Source organism: Salvelinus fontinalis, chromosome 30, assembly GCF_029448725.1.
Source record: "Salvelinus fontinalis isolate EN_2023a chromosome 30, ASM2944872v1, whole genome shotgun sequence".
In the NCBI taxonomy this organism is placed as follows: Eukaryota; Metazoa; Chordata; class Actinopteri; order Salmoniformes; family Salmonidae; genus Salvelinus; species Salvelinus fontinalis.
This window is the reverse complement of record NC_074694.1, coordinates 1750764-1768210: the sequence shown is the minus strand read 5'-3', so window position 1 is coordinate 1768210 and position 17447 is coordinate 1750764.

Sequence of the window (17447 nt, the reverse complement as noted above, 5' to 3'; positions counted from 1 at the left end):
TGCGTGTGGTGATTTGTCAGTTCCCTACTTCACAGAGAACCTATCTATGCCTGTCATCATGATCATGTCACAAATACCTAACTACATGGCTCAGTAGTCCGCATTTACTGTGAGACACGATAGGTTGTACCAGGCTCATTTACCACGTTGAGTCACATCCTATCTGATAGGTTGTACGAGGCTCATTTACCACGTTGAGTCACATCCTATCTGATAGGTTGTACGAGGCTCATTTACCACGTTGAGTCACATCCTATCTGATAGGTTGTACGAGACTCATTTACCACGTTGAGTCACATCCTATCTGATAGGTTGTACGAGGCTCATTTACCACGTTGAGTCACATCCTATCTGATAGGTTGTACGAGACTCATTTACCACGTTGAGTCACATCCTATCTGATAGGTTGTACGAGACTCATTTACCACGTTGAGTCACATCCTATCTGATAGGTTGTACGAGACTCATTTACCACGTTGAGTCACATCCTATCTGATAGGTTGTACGAGGCTCATTTACCACGTTGAGTCACATCCTATCTGATAGGTTGTACGAGACTCATTTACCACGTTGAGTCACATCCTATCTGATAGGTTGTACGAGACTCATTTACCACGTTGAGTCACATCCTATCTGATAGGTTGTACGAGACTCATTTACCACGTTGAGTCACATCCTATCTGATAGGTTGTACTGTCAGGTTTTGGCCAAGACTGGTCGGGTTTTGGTCACTAGATGTCCCCATTGCACCTTTTTTGTACCTTTTGTTTTTCTTGCTCTAATTATTGTTTGCACCTGTAGGTCATTCCCTTGTTAGTATTTAAACCCTGTGTGTTCCTCAGTTCCTTGCTCAGTGTTTGTAAGTTAGCACCCAGCTCCAGCCCAAGCCTTGTTTTACACAGATATTTCTCTTGTTGGATTTTCCAGAGGTTCTCTGGTTTAGTTCTTGTGTATTATTTGAGTAGTCTTTTGAGGTTTGTTTTTCCCTGCTGTTTTTTACCACTTTGTGGAGTTTCTTTTGTATTTTGGAGGATTTCCATTTTGTGCCTCTTGGCTTTATTTTTGGACATTGTGGATTTAGTTTCTTTGCCTGAAGATTTTGTTCTTTTATTAAACCACCATCTCTAGTACTGCTGTGTCTGCCTCATCTTCTGGGTTCTGACAATTATTAGTGACTGTTTCTCGCACCGGGTCCTGACAGAAACACTGAGCCATTATAATGAAACCAGAGGCAGCCAGTACCCAGGATTTTTTTCCCATGCTGTCCCACCATGAGGGGACGGTCCAACGCCACAAAGCTGCTCTGGTTCAGCAAGAGGCCTTAATGGCTAGACATTCTCAACTTCTGTCAGTGATGCTGACTTCCATAAAGCAGATTTCGGATCGACTTTCTTCGGCAACCGCTTCTGCTCCAGTTCATCCGATTCAAGTGTCCCTGGCAGTTAACCCCCTGGCTGAACCTCGTCTGCCGCCTCCCCAACGGTTCTCAGGCGATCCGAGTGTTTGTAAGGGTTTTTCACCCAATGTTCTCTCTCCTTTGAGCTGCAACCATCGTCGTTTCCCACCGACCGGTCCAAGATAGCATATTTCATCACCCTGCTGTCGGAAAAAGCCCTAGCCTGGGCTACTGCTGTGTGGGATGCCCAAAGTCCCTGCTGTGCCAGCTACTCTACCTTTGCTGAAGAGTTCAAGCGAGTGTTTCAAGGTCTTACCAACGGCCCTGACTCAGCCAAACAGCTCCTGACTCTCCGCCAAGGTCGGTGCAGCGTGACGGACTATGCCATCCAGTTCCGCACTGTGGCAGCAGCAAGTGGCTGGAATGACGAGGCGCTCACAGTGTGTTTTTTGAAGGGTCTTTCTGACACCATCCAAGATGAACTGGCCACTCGGGAACCACCGGACAACCTCGAGTCCCTTATCAAGTTGGCTTCACGCATAGACCAGCGTCTGAGAGAGAGAGAACTCAACCGTAGACCGCTCACTCTAGCTCCTATCGGTTCCATTTCCGAGTCTCCACCTTTATCCTCGCTGGCTCCACCAGAACCCATGCAGGTTGGACGCATCTCCCAGGCTGAGAGAGACCGCCGGATGAGGGAGCGATGCTGTCTATATTGCGGCAAACCGGGCCATTTCCGCTCCACGTGTCCCGGGCTCCAGGGAAACGCACTCTCCCGTGCAGGCCTGGGAGGACTGTAACGGGAAACATAACCTCCTCCCATCCATCCAACTCCCGCCTGCTCATTCCAGTTACCCTTTCCTGGGACGACCACGAGTTTTCTCTTCAAGCTTTGGTAGACTCTGGAGCCGCAGGTAACTTCATGGATGGGGTCTGGGCGAAGGAGAATGGCGTTCCTTCTGAACCTCTAAGTGACCCCATAAGGGTTACTACGTTGGATAGAAGCCCTTTGGGATCTGGACTTGTCACTCGTGCCACTACCCCCTTGCGACTTTCAGTTTCCCAACACCAGGAAGTGATGAACTTTCATCTGATCTCCTGTTCCGAGTTCCCTCTCGTCCTTGGTTATCCCTGGCTTCACAGCCATAACCCTCACATCGACTGGTCTGTGGGCACTATCAAGCAGTGGGGTCCTACGTGCCAAGCCACTTGTATCTTCCCGAGTTCCCAGAGTTCCCCTTCTGAGTCTCTAGAATCCATCGACCTGTCCCAAGTTCCCGAGTGTTACCATGACCTCAAACTGGTATTTAGCAAACAGAGGGCCACCAAACTACCACCCCATAGACCTTACGATTGCACCATCGACCTGTTTCCGGGGACATGCCCTCCCAGGGGTCGGATCTTTTCCCTTTCTCCTCCCGAACGAGCTGCTATGGATACCTACATCAAGGACGCTCTGGCAGCAGGCCTCATGCGTCCATCTACCTCGCCGGCGGGAGCAGGGTTTTTCTTTGTGGCCAAGAAAGACGGTGGATTACGACCTTGCATTGACTACCGGGGACTCAATGCCATAACCGTCTGTAACCGCTACCCGCTACCCCTTATGGCCACAGCCTTTGAGCTGCTCCAGGAAGCAGTTGTCTTCACTAAGCTTGACCTGCGGAACGCATACCATCTTGTGCGGATCAAACCCGGGGACGAGTGGAAGACCGCTTTCAACACACCTACTGGTCACTACGAATACTCGGTGATGCCCTTCGGCCTGACCAACGCCCCGGCTGTGTTCCAAGCGCTCATAAACGATGTGCTTAGGGATATGCTTAACATCTTCGTGATTGTTTACTTGGATGACATCCTCATCTTTTCGAGCTCCCTTCAGAACACACTAAGCATGTCAGACAAGTGCTCAAACGCCTCCTAGACAGCCATTTGTACGTTAACTTCTTGAGAATACAGGGGGTGCTGTTTTCGCATTAGCAGAATTTCCTCTACAGATTAAACTGCCTCTTATTCAATTATTGCTCTTACTATATGCATATAATTAATACCATTGGATAGAAAACAATCTATAGTTTCTAAAACCGTTTCAATTTTGGTTCTGAGTGAAACAGAAGTCATTTGACAGCACTTTCCCTGACCAAGAAGAAGAATGCAAGATGTGTATGCTCGCTTCAACGCTCTGCCTATATGAGGTCACGCCACCTATGACCCGAAACACACTTCATTCGTCTTCCTCTGGGTGTCAAGAGGACGTCAGAGGAGAATTTTTTTGTTTATTGTTTGTTTATTGTTTGTTTGTTTACTGACGTGAAATAAGACCTATTTCTTTGGCGTGACCGACAACTTCCGGTTCTCTGAATCGCGCGATTTTGAGGTGCGATTGTCTACTGTTATGCTGCCGTTACGGATGAAAACTATCTCCGTCTCGAAGTTTGTTTGATACATGTGACCATATCATCTTAATGTATGTTTTTTCAATATAGTTTAATCAGATTATTTGAATTTTTTTCGGGAGTTTTGCCGTGTTCCGTTCTGTGAGTTTTTTGACTTTGGACAGAACCGTGCCAGTCGACCAGTACCTATGCTAAATGAAGAGGGAAAGTTCCCATTATGAATGGATTGAACGACTCATCAGGACTAAGGACACCTTGATCAACATTCTGATGAAAGATCAGCAATAGTAAGACCCAATTTACGATGTTATTTCATATATCTGTCGTGCATGTGAACTGGTCGGGGAGGCCCAGCTGGTTCTGGCTGGCGTGGCTATGCTAATTTAGCGCTACATTTTGTTTTCGCTATAAAACATTTAATAAATCTGAAATATTGTTTGGATTCACCAGATGTTGGGCTTTCAATATCTGTACGCTGTGTATTTTTTCTGAAATGTTTTAAGACAAGTAATTAGTTATATGACGTTGGTCTCTGTAATTGTTCTGGCTGCGTCGGCACTATTTCAGATTGCAGCTGCAATGTAGAACTATGATTTATACCTGAAAAATGCACATTTTTCAAAAAAAACTATGCTATACCATAAACATGTTATCAGACTGTCATCTTATGAAGTTGTTTCTTGGTTAGTGGCTATATATATTTTTATTTAGTCGAATTAGTGATAGCTACTGACGCAGGAAAAAACTGTTGGAGTAAAAAAATTGTGTCTTTTGCTAACGTGTTTAGCTAATAGATTTACATATTGTGTCTTCCCTGTAAAACATTATAAAAATCTGAAATGGTGGCTTTATTCACAGGATCTGTATCTTTCATTAGGTGTCTTGGACTTGTGATTTAGCCTGTTTGGGCTGCAAGCTGAATATTGAAAAAACTGGAAAATATGTGCACATTTTCAAACGGCCTCCTAAGAAACTTTTTATTTTACAATATGCATATATTTACTACTGTTGGATAGATAACAGTCTATAGTTTTTAAAAAGGTTTGAATTGTTTCTCTAAGTCGAACAGAAATATTTTTACAGCCATTTTCCCAGACGAATTGAGATTTCCAAAATGCGATGTGTCTCTTTAAGACCTTGTCTATAAAAGGTCATTAGACTTAGGACCGTAGAAACATGTCACACGCCTTCATCAGGCTGTAATGCGGAAGTGAGGATTGAAAGCAGTCGAATATCTCGTCCATGGACTGAATTACACACCTTCTTGTAAGACCTGCGCAGTTAAAAAAAAATTCCGGGCGCGAAGCATAATTTGGTCTCGGCTTCTGGAAGAAGGTCGATAACGGTGAATATGATCTCTGACTTCGATATTATTTGATACATGTCACAAAATCATCCTAAAGTATGTTTTTTCAATATACTTTAATTATATTATTGCAATTTATTCTGGACTTTAGATGTGATACGACGGAAGAATTTTTTGAAGAAAGACAGAGTAGCGCCGCAATGCTATTGTGCTTGCTAACCAAAGAGGGAAATAGTTCGTTCTGGAACCCAACTAAAGACTCTACTGGACATTGGACCCCGTTACAACATTCTGATGGAATATCAACAAAGATAAGGACCCAATTTGGGATGCTTTTTCATATATCTGTCGAACTGTGCTATGCTAACTCTGCTAACTGTGCTAGGCTAGCGCTTGACTTATGCTAGTGCTGCCTTATGCTAGCTTATGTTGTTAGCTAATATGACGATATATTGTGTTTTCGCTATAAAACACTTCAAAAATCGGAAATATTGGCTTTATTCACACGATATCTGTCTTTCATTAGCTATCCACCATATGTTTTTCTGAAATGTATTATGAGGTGTAATTAGTAATCGACGTTGGTGTATGTATTTTCTCTGGCTACTCCCGTCTGGATTCAGGCTGTAGCTATGTGGTAGCATTTATGGTAGCATCAATGTAAAACTGATTTATAGCTAAAATAAGCACTTTTTATGAACAAAACATAGATTTATTGTGTAACATGTTATATGACTGTCATCTGAGGTAGTTTTTTCTGGGTTCTTTAGGTTGGTTTTAGTTTATTTCGGTTGGCTTGTGCATGCTACTTGAATCATAATTCATACATCATAATCATATTCATACGTGTCTGTCCACTTTTGTATTTGGTGGTGAGCTAACATAAATATATGTGGTGTTTTCTCTGTAAAACATTTTAAAAATCGGACATGTTGGCTGGATTGACAAGATGTTTATCTTTCAAATGCTGTATTGGACTTGTTAATGTGTGAAAGTTAAATATTTAAAAAAAATTGATTTTGAATTTCGCGCCCTGCAGCTGTTGTCATTTTCGTTCCGATTTCGGGCTTGCAGCCCAAACAGGTTAATGATATTTAGATGCTACTATTTAATTGTGACGCTATGCTAGCGATGCTAATCAGTGTGGGGGGGTGGGGGGTGCTCCCGGACCCGGGGTAGGTGCTCGGTAGAGGTTAAGCTGGAAAAGTGTGAATTCCTTTCCTCTCGAGTACAATTCCTGGGATTTATAGTGGAACCCGGTCGAGTCCAGATGGACCCCAAGAAGGTAGGGGCGGTAGCGGATTGGCCCACCCCCAAGTCCGTTAAGGGAGTTCAGCGTTTCCTGGGCTTCACCAACTTTTACCGCAAGTTCATCAAGAACTTCAGCTCGGTGGCAGCCCCTCTCTCAGCTGTAACCAAGGGTGGCAACACAAGGTTTCTGTGGGGAAGAGAAGCTGAGACGGCCTTCCAAGGACTCAAGCAGCGCATCCTCTCTGCTCCCATCCTGACACTACCAACGGCGGATTAACCTTTTTTGGTGGAGGTAGACGCATCAGAGGTTGGGGTTGGAGCTGTCCTGTCTCAGAGGGGTGAAGACAAGAAGCTTCATCCTTGCGCCTTCTTCTCTCACCGGCTTACCCCGGCCGAGAGGAATTTCGATGTGGGGGATCGTGAACTCCTAGCGGTTAAGATGGCATTGAAGGAATGGAGATACTGGCTCGAGGGGTCTTCTCAACCGTTTCAAGTGCTTACGGACCACAAAAATCTGGAGTATATCCAGCAGGCGAAGCGGTTGAACTCCAGACAAGCTCGATGGTCTCTTTTCTTCAGCCGATTTCAGTTTATCCTCACCTATAGACCCGGGTCGAAGAATCTCAAACCGGACGCCTTGTCACGAATCTACTCTCCTGCCATTCGAGAAGATACTGACATGACTGTCCTTCCGGCCGCTAAGATCGTGGCTTCGATCTCGTGGCAAGTGGAGGATTCCGTGAAACAAGCTCAAGCCATCGAACCGGGCCCTGGAGGAGGTCCTGCTAATGGGTTGTTTGTTCCCAAGGCAGCAAGGTCCCAAGTCCTTCTGTGGGTGCACTCCTCTCGCCTCACCTGTCACCCGGGCGTAGGTCGCACCTTGGAGTTCATCCAGCGTAAGTTCTGGTGGCCCACCATAAAAGAAGACGTTGCCACTTTCGTCAAGGCCTGTTCCGTGTGCTGCCAGGGCAAATCTTCTCACCTCCGCCCTCAAGGACTCCTTCACCCTCTATCTATTCCCCACCGACCCTGGTCCCATATCTCGTTGGACTTTATTACTGGCCTTCCTCCGTCCCATGGTAATACTACTATCCTAGTCATCATCGACAGGTTTTCTAAGGCGGCCAGGTTTGTTCCCTTGACCAAATTACCTTCTGCCAAGGAAACAGCGGAGTTGGTGATTTAACCATGTGTTCCGAGTCTTTGGGATTCCGCAAGATATGGTTTCCAACAGAGGTCCCCAGTTCGCCTCAAGGTTTTGGAAGGCCTTCTGCCAACTCATAGGGGCCACGGCCAGTTTATATTCAGGGTACCATCCGGAGTCCAATGGCCAAACTGAGAGGATGAATCAGGAGCTGGAAACCACCCTCAGATGCATGGTTTCCAACAACCCGTCCACATGGTCATCCTTCATTGTTTGGGCCGAGTACGCGCACAACACCTTGTGCTCCTCCTCCACTGGTATATCGCCGCATGAGTGCCAGTTTGGCTATGCGCCTCTATTGTTCCCGGACCAGGAGGCAGAAGTCAGAGTGCCTTCAGCCTCGAGGTTCATCAGACGCTGTCGGCTTACGTGGAAGAAGGCACGTCTTAACTTCTTGAGAATACAGGGGGTGCTATTTCGCATTAGCATAATTGCCTCTACAGACTAAACTGCCTCTTATTCAATTATTGCTGTTACTATATGCATATAACCATATAGCATTGGATAGAAAACAAGCTATGGTTTCTAAAACCGTTCCAATTGAGTCTCTGAGTCAAACACAGGTCATTTCACAGCACTTTCCCTGAGCCTGAAAAAGATTGCAAGATGTGTATGCTCGCTTCAAAGCTCTGCCTATATATGGTCACGCCACCTATGACCCGAATGACACTTCCTACTTCTTCCTATGGGTGTTTGGAAGACGTCAGAGGAGAAATTTTTTGTTTATCTTGTACTGACGTGAAATAAGACTTATTTCTTTAGCGTGACCGACAACTTCCGGTTTCTGAGATGCGCGTTTTCAGAGGTGGCATTGTCTTTTGTTATGCTGACGTTATGGATGAAAACTATCTCCGTGTCGAAGTTTGTTTGCTACATGTGACCATATCACCGTAATGTATGTTTTTTCAATATAGTTTAATCAGATTATTAGAATTTTTTCGGGAGTTTTGCCGTGTTCCGTTCTTTGAGTTTTTTAACTTTGGGAATTGACCGTGCCAGTCGACCAGTACCCAGGCTGAATGAAGAGGGGAGGTTGCCATTGTGAATGGATTGAACGACTCATCAGGACTAAGGACACCTTGATCAACATTCTGATGAAAGACCAGCAATAGTAAGACCCAATTTACGATGTTATTTCATATATCTGTCGTGCATGTGAACTGGTCGCGCGCGTCCAGCTGGTTTTGGCTGGCCTGGTTATGCTAATTAGCGATACATTTTGTTTTCGCTATAAAACATTTAAAAAATCTGAAATATTGTTTGGATTCACCAGATGTTGGGCTTTCAATGTCTGTACGCTGTGTATTTTTTCTGAAATGTTTTAAGACAAGTAATTAGTTATATAACGTTGGTCTCTGTAATTGTTCTAGCTGCATCAGCACTATATCAGATTGCAGCTGCAATGTAGAACTGTGATTTATACCTGAAAAATGCACATTTAAAAAAAAAAAACTATGCTATACCATAAATATGTTATCAGACTGTCATCTTATAAATTTGTTTGTTGGTTTGTGGCTATCAATATCTTAGTTTAGCCGAATTGGTGATAGCACCTGATGGAGTAAGAAACTGTTGGAGTAAGAAAATGGTGTCTTTTGCTAACGTGTTTAGCTAATAGATTTACATATTTTGTCTTCCCTGTAAAACATTTAAAAAATCTGAAATGGTGGTTTTATTCACAAGATCTGTGTCTTTCATTGGGTGTCTTGGACTTGTGATTTAATGATATTTAGATGCTACTATTTAATTGTGACGCTATGCTAGCGATGCTAATCAGTGTGTGGGGGGGGGGGGGTGCTCCCGGATCCGGGTTAGGTACTCTGTAGAGGTTAATCTTCTGCGTTCCTCTCAGCAGTACCAACGACAAGCCAACAGACGTCGCCGTCCCGGTCCTACCCTGTACCCCGGCCAGAGAGTATGGCTCTCTACCACTACGGGTGGAGTCTCGCAAGCTGTCCCAGAGGTTCATCGGTCCCTTTAAGATTGCCAGGAGAGTCAATCCCGTTACTTTTCGCCTGCACTTACCCAGATCCCTTAAGATCAATCCAACATTTCACATTTCTTTATTAAAACCTGTTGTTTTTTCTCCCCTTATCCCGGCAGGCAGACCACCCCCTCCGCCCCGTGTCATCGGTGGCCAGTCGGCTTATACCGTCCACCGGATACTGGATTCCCGCCGGGTGCAGCGGTCCTGGCAGTATCTGGTGGACTGGGAAGGCTACGGTCCCGAGGAGCGCTCCTGGGTTCCTGCCAAGGACATACTGGACCCTGACCTCATTCGTCAGTTCAGGACCCTCCACCCTGAGAAGGCTGGTAGGAACGTCAGGAGCCGTTCCTAGGAGGGGGATTATGTCAGGTTTTGGCCAAGACTGTTCGGGTTTTGGTCACTAGATGTCCCCATTGCACCTTTTTTGTACCTTTTGTTTTTCTTGCTCTAATTATTGTTTGCACCTGTAGGTCATTCCCTTGTTAGTATTTAAACCCTGTGTGTTCCTCAGTTCCTTGCTCAGTGTTTGTAAGTTAGCACCCAGCCCCAGCCCAAGCCTTGTTTTACACAGATATTTCTCTTGTTGGATTTTCCAGAGGTTCTCTGGTTTAGTTCTTGTGTATTATTTGAGTAGTCTTTTGAGGTTTGTTTTTCCCTGCTGTTTTTTACCACTTTGTGGAGTTTCTTTTGTATTTTGGAGGATTTCCATTTTGTGCCTCTTGGCTTTATTTTTGGACATTGTGGATTTAGTTTCTTTGCCTGAAGATTTTGTTATTTTATTAAACCACCATCTCTAGTACTGCTGTGTCTGCCTCATCTTCTGGGTTCTGACGATTATTAGTGACTGTTTCTCGCACCGGGTCCTGACATGTACGAGACTCATTTACCACGTTGAGTCACATCCTATCTGATAGGTTGTACGAGACTCATTTACCACGTTGAGTCAATCAATTTCAATCAATCAATTTTATTTTATATAGCCCTTCGTACATCAGATAATATCTCGAAGTGCTGTACAGAAACCCAGCCTAAAACCCCAAACAGCTAGAATGCAGGTGTAGAAGCACGGTGGCTAGGAAAAACTCCCTAGAAAGGCCAAAACCTAGGAAGAAACCTAGAGAGGAACCAGGCTATGAGGGGTGGCCAGTCCTCTTCTGGCTGTGCCGGGTGGAGATTATAACAGAACTATGCCAAGATGTTCAAAAATGTTCATAAGTGACAAGCATGGTCAAATAATAATCATGAATAATTTTCAGTTGGCTTTTCATAGCTGATCATTAAGAGTTGAAAAACAACAGGTCTGGGACAGGTGGCGGTTCCATAACCGCAGGCAGAACAGCTGAAACTGGAATAGCAGCAAGGCCAGGCGGACTGGGGACAGCAAGGAGTCACCACGGGCGGCAGTCCCGATGCATGGTCCTAGGGCCCAGGTCCTCCGAGAGAAAGAAAGAGAGAAGGAGAAAATTAGAGAGAGCCAAGATTTTCAAAATGTTCATAAATGACAAGCATGGTCAAATAATAATCAGGAATAAATCTCAGTTGGCTTTTCATAGCCGATCATTAAGAGTTGAAAACAGCAGGTCTGGGACAGGTAGGTGTTCCATAACCGCAGGCAGAAGAGTTGAAACTGGAATAGCAGCAAGGCCAGGCGGACTGGGGGCAGCAAGGAGTCACCACGGCCGGTAGTCCCGACGTATGGTCCGAGGGCTCAGGTCCTCCGAGAGAAAGAGAGAAGGAGAAAATTAGAGAGAGCCAAGATTTTCAAAATGTTCATAAATGACAAGCATGGTCAAATAATAATCAGGAATAAATCTCAGTTGGCTTTTCATAGCCGATCATTAAGAGTTGAAAACAGCAGGTCTGGGACAGGTAGGGGTTTCGTAACCGCAGGCAGAAACAGTTGAAACTGGAATAACAGCAAGGCCGGGCGGACTGGGGACAGCAAGGTGTCAGCATGCCCGGTAGTCCTGACGTATGGTCCTAGGGCTCAGGTTCTCAGAGAGAAAGAGAGAACGAGAGAATTAGAGAGAGCATACTTAAATTCACACAGGACACTGGATAAGACAGGAGAAGTATTCCAGGTATAACCAACTGACCCTAGCCCCCCGACACATAAACTACTGCAGCATAAATACTGGAGGCTGAGACAGGAGCGGTCAGGAGACACTGTGGCCCCATCCGAAGAAACCCCCGGACAGGGCCAAACAGGAAGGATATAACCCCACCCACTCTGCCAAAGCACAGCCCCCACACCACTAGAGGGATATCCTCAACCACCAACTTACAATCCTGAGACAAGGCCGAGTATAGCCCACAAAGGTCTCCATCACAGCACAACCAAGGGGGGGCGCCAACCCAGACAGGAAGTTCACGTCAGTAACTCAACCCACTCAAGTGACGCACCCCTCCTAGGGACGGCATGAAAGAGCACCAGCAAGCCAGTGACTCAGCCCCAGTAACAGGGTTAGAGGCAGAGAATCCCAGTGGAGAGAGGGGAACCGGCCCTGGAGAGACAGCAAGGGCGGTTCGTTGCTCCAGAGCCTTTCCGTTCACCTTCACACTCCTGGGCCAGACTACACTCAATCATATGACCTACTGAAGAGATAAGTCTTCAGTAAAGACTTAAAGGTTGAGACTGAGTCTGCGTCTCTCACATGGGTAGGCAGACTGTTCCATAAAAATGGAGATCTATAGGAGAAAGCCCTGCCTCCAGCTGTTTGCTTAGAAATTTTAGGGACAATTAGGAGGCCTGCGTCTTGTGACCGTAGCGTACGTGTAGGTATGTACGGCAGGACCAACTCGGAAAGATAGGTAGGAGCAAGCCCATGTAACGCTTTAAAGGTTAACAGTAAAACCTTGAAATCAGCCCTTGCCTTAACGGGAAGCCAGTGTAGGGAAGCTAGCACTGGAGTAATATGATCAAATTTCTTGGTTCTAGTCAGGATTCTAGCAGCCGTATTTAGCACTAACTGAAGTTTATTTAGTGCTTTATCCGGGTAGCCGGAAAGTAGAGCATTGCAGTAGTCTAACCTAGAAGTAACAAATGCATGGATTAATTTTTCTGCATCATTTTTGGACAGAAAATTTCTGATTTTTGCAATGTTACGTAGATGGAAAAAAGCTGTCCTTGAAACAGTCTTGATATGTTCGTCAAAAGAGAGATCAGGGTCAAGAGTAACGCCGAGGTTCTTCACAGTTTTATTTGAGACGACTTTACAACCATCAAGATGAATTGTCAGATTTAACAGAAGATCTCTTTGTTTCTTGGGACCTAGAACAAGCATCTCTGTTTTGTCCGAGTTTAAAAGTAGAAAGTTTTCAGCCATCCACTTCCTTATGTCTGAAACACAGGCTTCTAGCGAGGGCAATTTTGGGGCTTCACCATGTTTCATTGAAATGTACAGCTGTGTGTCATCCGCATAGCAGTGAAAGTTAACATTATGTTTTCGAATAACATCCCCAAGAGGTAAAATATATAGTGAAAACAATAGTGGTCCTAACACGGAACCTTGAGGAACACCGAAATGTACAGTTGATTTGTCAGAGGACAGACCATTCACAGAGACAAACTGATATCTTTCCGACAGGTAAGATCTAAACCAGGCCAGAACTTGTCCGTGTAGACCAATTTGGGTTTCCAGTCTCTCCAAAAGAATGTGGTGATCGATGGTGTCAAAGGCAGCACTAAGGTCTAGTAGCACGAGGACAGATGCAGAGCCTCGGTCTGACGCCATTAAAAGGTCATTTACCACCTTCACAAGTGCAGTCTCAGTGCTATGATGGGGTCTAAAACCAGACTGAAGCATTTCGTATACATTGTTTGTCTTCAGAAAGGCAGTGAGTTGCTGCGCAACAGCTTTTTCTACAATTTTTGAGAGGAATGGAAGATTCGATATAGGCCGATAGTTTTTTATATTTTCCGGGTCAAGGTTTGGCTTTTTCAAGAGAGGCTTTATCACTGCCACTTTTAGTGAGTTTGGTACACATCCGGTGGATAGAGAGCTGTTTATTATGTTCAACATAGGAGGGCCAAGCACAGGAAGCAGCTCCTTCAGCAGTTTAGTAGGAATAGGATCCAGTATGCAGCTTGAAGGTTTAGAGGCCATGATTATTTTCATCATTGTGTCAAGAGATATAGTACTAAAACACTTAAGTGTCTCTCCCGATCCCAGGCCCTCGCAGAGCTGTGCAGATCCAGGACAGCTAAGCCCTGGAGGAATACGCAGATTCAAAGAGGAGTCCGTAATTTGCTTTCTAATGGTCATGATCTTTTCCTCAAAGAAGTTCATGAATTTATTACTGCTGAAGTGAAAGCCATCCTCTCTTGGGGAATGCTGCTTTTTAGTTAGCTTTGCAACAGTATCAAAAAGAAATTTTGGATTGTTCTTATTTTCCTCGATTAAGTTGGAAAAGTAGGATGATCGAGCAGCAGTGAGGGCTCTTCGGTACTGCACGGTACTGTCTTTCCAAGCTAGTCGGAAGACTTCCAGTTTTGTGTGGCGCCATTTCCGTTCCAATTTCCTGGAAGCTTGCTTCAAAGCTCGGGTATTTTCTGTATACCAGGGAGCTAGTTTCTTATGACAAATGTTTTTCGTTTTTAGGGGTGCAACTGCATCTAGGGTATTGCGCAAGGTTAAATTGAGTTCCTCAGTTAAGTGGTTAACTGATTTTTGTCCTCTGACGTCCTTGGGTAGGCAGAAGGAGTCTGGAAGGGCATCAAGGAATTTTTGTGTTGTCTGAGAATTTATAGCACGACTTTTGATGCTCCTTGGTTGGGGTCTGAGCAGATTATTTGTTGCGATTGCAAACGTAATAAAATGGTGGTCCGATAGTCCAGGATTATGTGGAAAAACATTAAGATCTACAACATTTATTCCATGGGACAAAACTAGGTCCAGAGTATGACTGTGGCAGTGAGTAGGTCCAGAGACATGTTGGACAAAACCCACTGAGTCGATGATGGCTCCGAAAGACTTTTGGAGTGGGTCTGTGGACTTCTCCATGTGAATATTAAAATCACCAAAAATTAGAATATGATCTGCTATGACTACAAGGTCTGATAGGAATTCAGGAAACTCAGAGAGGAACGCTGTATATGGCCCAGGAGGCCTGTAAACAGTAGCTATAAAAAGTGATTGAGTAGGCTGCATAGATTTCATGACTAGAAGCTCAAAAGACGAAAACGCCATTTTTTTTTTTGTAAATTGAAATTTGCTATTGTAGATGTTAGCAACACCTCCGCCTTTGCGGGATGCACGGGGGATATGGTCACTAGTGTAACCAGGAGGTGAGGCCTCATTTAACACAGTAAATTCATCAGGCTTAAGCCATGTTTCAGTCAGGCCAATCACATCAAGATTATGATCAGTGATTAGTTCATTGACTATGACTGCCTTTGAAGTGAGGGATCTAACATTAAGTAACCCTAGTCACATCCTATATCATAGATATATACATCCTACATCCTAAACAACCATATCACCACTGAGAGCTGAGAGCTACAGCAGAGTCCACTAGGTCTAAACAGCCATATCACCACTGAGAGCTACAGCAGAGTCCACTAGGTCTAAACAGCCATACCACCACTGAGAGCTACAGCAGAGTCCACTAGGTCTAAACATCCATATCACCGCTGAGAGCTACAGCAGAGTCCACTAGGTCTAAACAGCCATATCCCCACTGAGAGCTACAGCAGAGTCCACTAGGTCTAAACAGCCATATCACCACTGAGAGCTGAGAGCTACAACAGAGTCCACTAGGTCTAAACAGCCATATCACCACTGAGAGCTGAGAGCTACAACAGAGTCCACTAGGTCTAAACAGCCATATCACCACTGACAGCTACAACAGAGTCCACTAGGTCTAAACAGCCATATCACCTCTGAGAGCTGAGAGCTACAGCAGAGTCCACTAGGTCTAAACATCCATATCACCACTGAGAGCTGAGAGCTACAGCAGAGTCCACTAGGTCTAAACAGCCATATCACCTCTGAGAGCTGAGAGCTACAGCAGAGTCCACTAGGTCTAAACATCCATATCACCACTGAGAGCTACAGCAGAGTCCACTAGGTCTAAACATCCATATCACCGCTGAGAGCTACAACAGAGTCCACTAGGTCTAAACATCCATATCACCGTTGAGAGCTACAACAGAGTCCACTAGGTCTAAACAGCCATATCACCACTGAGAGCTGAGAGCTACAGCAGAGTCCACTAGGTCTAAACAGCCATATCACCACTGAGAGCTGAGAGCTACAGCAGAGTCCACTAGGTCTAAACATCCATATCACCGCTGAGAGCTACAACAGAGTCCACTAGGTCTAAACAGCCATATCACCGCTGAGAGCTACAGCAGAGTCCACTAGGTCTGAACAGCCATTTCACCGCTGAGAGCTACAACAGAGTCCACTAGGTCTAAACATCCATATCACCACTGAGAGCTGAGAGCTACAGCAGAGTCCACTAGGTCTAAACAGCCATATCACCACTGAGAGCTGAGAGCTGCAGCAGAGTCCACTAGGTCTAAACAGCCATATCACCGCTGAGAGCTGAGAGCTACAGCAGAGTCCATTAGGTCTAAACAGCCATATCACCGCTGAGAGCTACTGCAGAGTCCACTAGGTCTAAACAGCCATATCACCGCTGAGAGCTGAGAGCTACAGCAGAGTCCACTAGGTCTAAACAGCCATATCACCACTGAGAGCTAAGAGCTACAACAGAGTCCACTAGGTCTAAACAGCCATATCACCACTGAGAGCTGAGAGCTACAGCAGAGTCCACTAGGTCTAAATACCCATGTCACCACTGAGAGCTGAGAGCTACAGCAGAGTCCACTAGGTCTAAACAGCCATATCTCCACTGAGAGCTACAGCAGAGTCCACTAGGTCTAAACCGCCATATCACCACTGAGAGCTACAACAGAGTCCACTAGGTCTAAACAGCCATATCACCGCTGAGAGCTACAACAGAGTCCACTAGGTCTAAACAGCCATATCACCTCTGAGAGCTACAGCAGAGTCCACTAGGTCTAAACAGCCATATCACCACTGAGAGCTGAGAGCTACAGCAGAGTCCACTAGGTCTAAACAGCCATATCACCACTGAGAGCTGAGAGCTACAACAGAGTCCACTAGGTCTAAACAGCCATATCACCACTGAGAACTGAGAGCTACAGCAGAGTCCACTAGGTCTAAATACCCATGTCACCACTGAGAGCTGAGAGCTACAGCAGAGTCCACTAGGTCTAAACATCCATATCACCACTGAGAGCTACAGCAGAGTCCACTAGGTCTAAACATCCATATCACCGCTGAGAGCTACAACAGAGTCCACTAGGTCTAAACATCCATATCACCGTTGAGAGCTACAACAGAGTCCACTAGGTCTAAACAGCCATATCACCACTGAGGGCTGAGAGCTACAGCAGAGTCCACTAGGTCTAAACAGCCATATCACCACTGAGAGCTGAGAGCTACAGCAGAGTCCACTAGGTCTAAACATCCATATCACCGCTGAGAGCTACAACAGAGTCCACTAGGTCTAAACAGCCATATCACCGCTGAGAGCTACAGCAGAGTCCACTAGGTCTGAACAGCCATTTCACCGCTGAGAGCTACAACAGAGTCCACTAGGTCTAAACATCCATATCACCACTGAGAGCTGAGAGCTACAACAGAGTCCACTAGGTCTAAATAGCCATATCACCACTGAGAGCTGAGAGCTACAACAGAGTCCACTAGGTCTAAACAGCCATATCACCACTGAGAGCTGAGAGCTGCAGCAGAGTCCACTAGGTCTAAACAGCCATATCACCGCTGAGAGCTGAGAGCTACAGCAGAGTCCATTAGGTCTAAACAGCCATATCACCGCTGAGAGCTACTGCAGAGTCCACTAGGTCTAAACAGCCATAT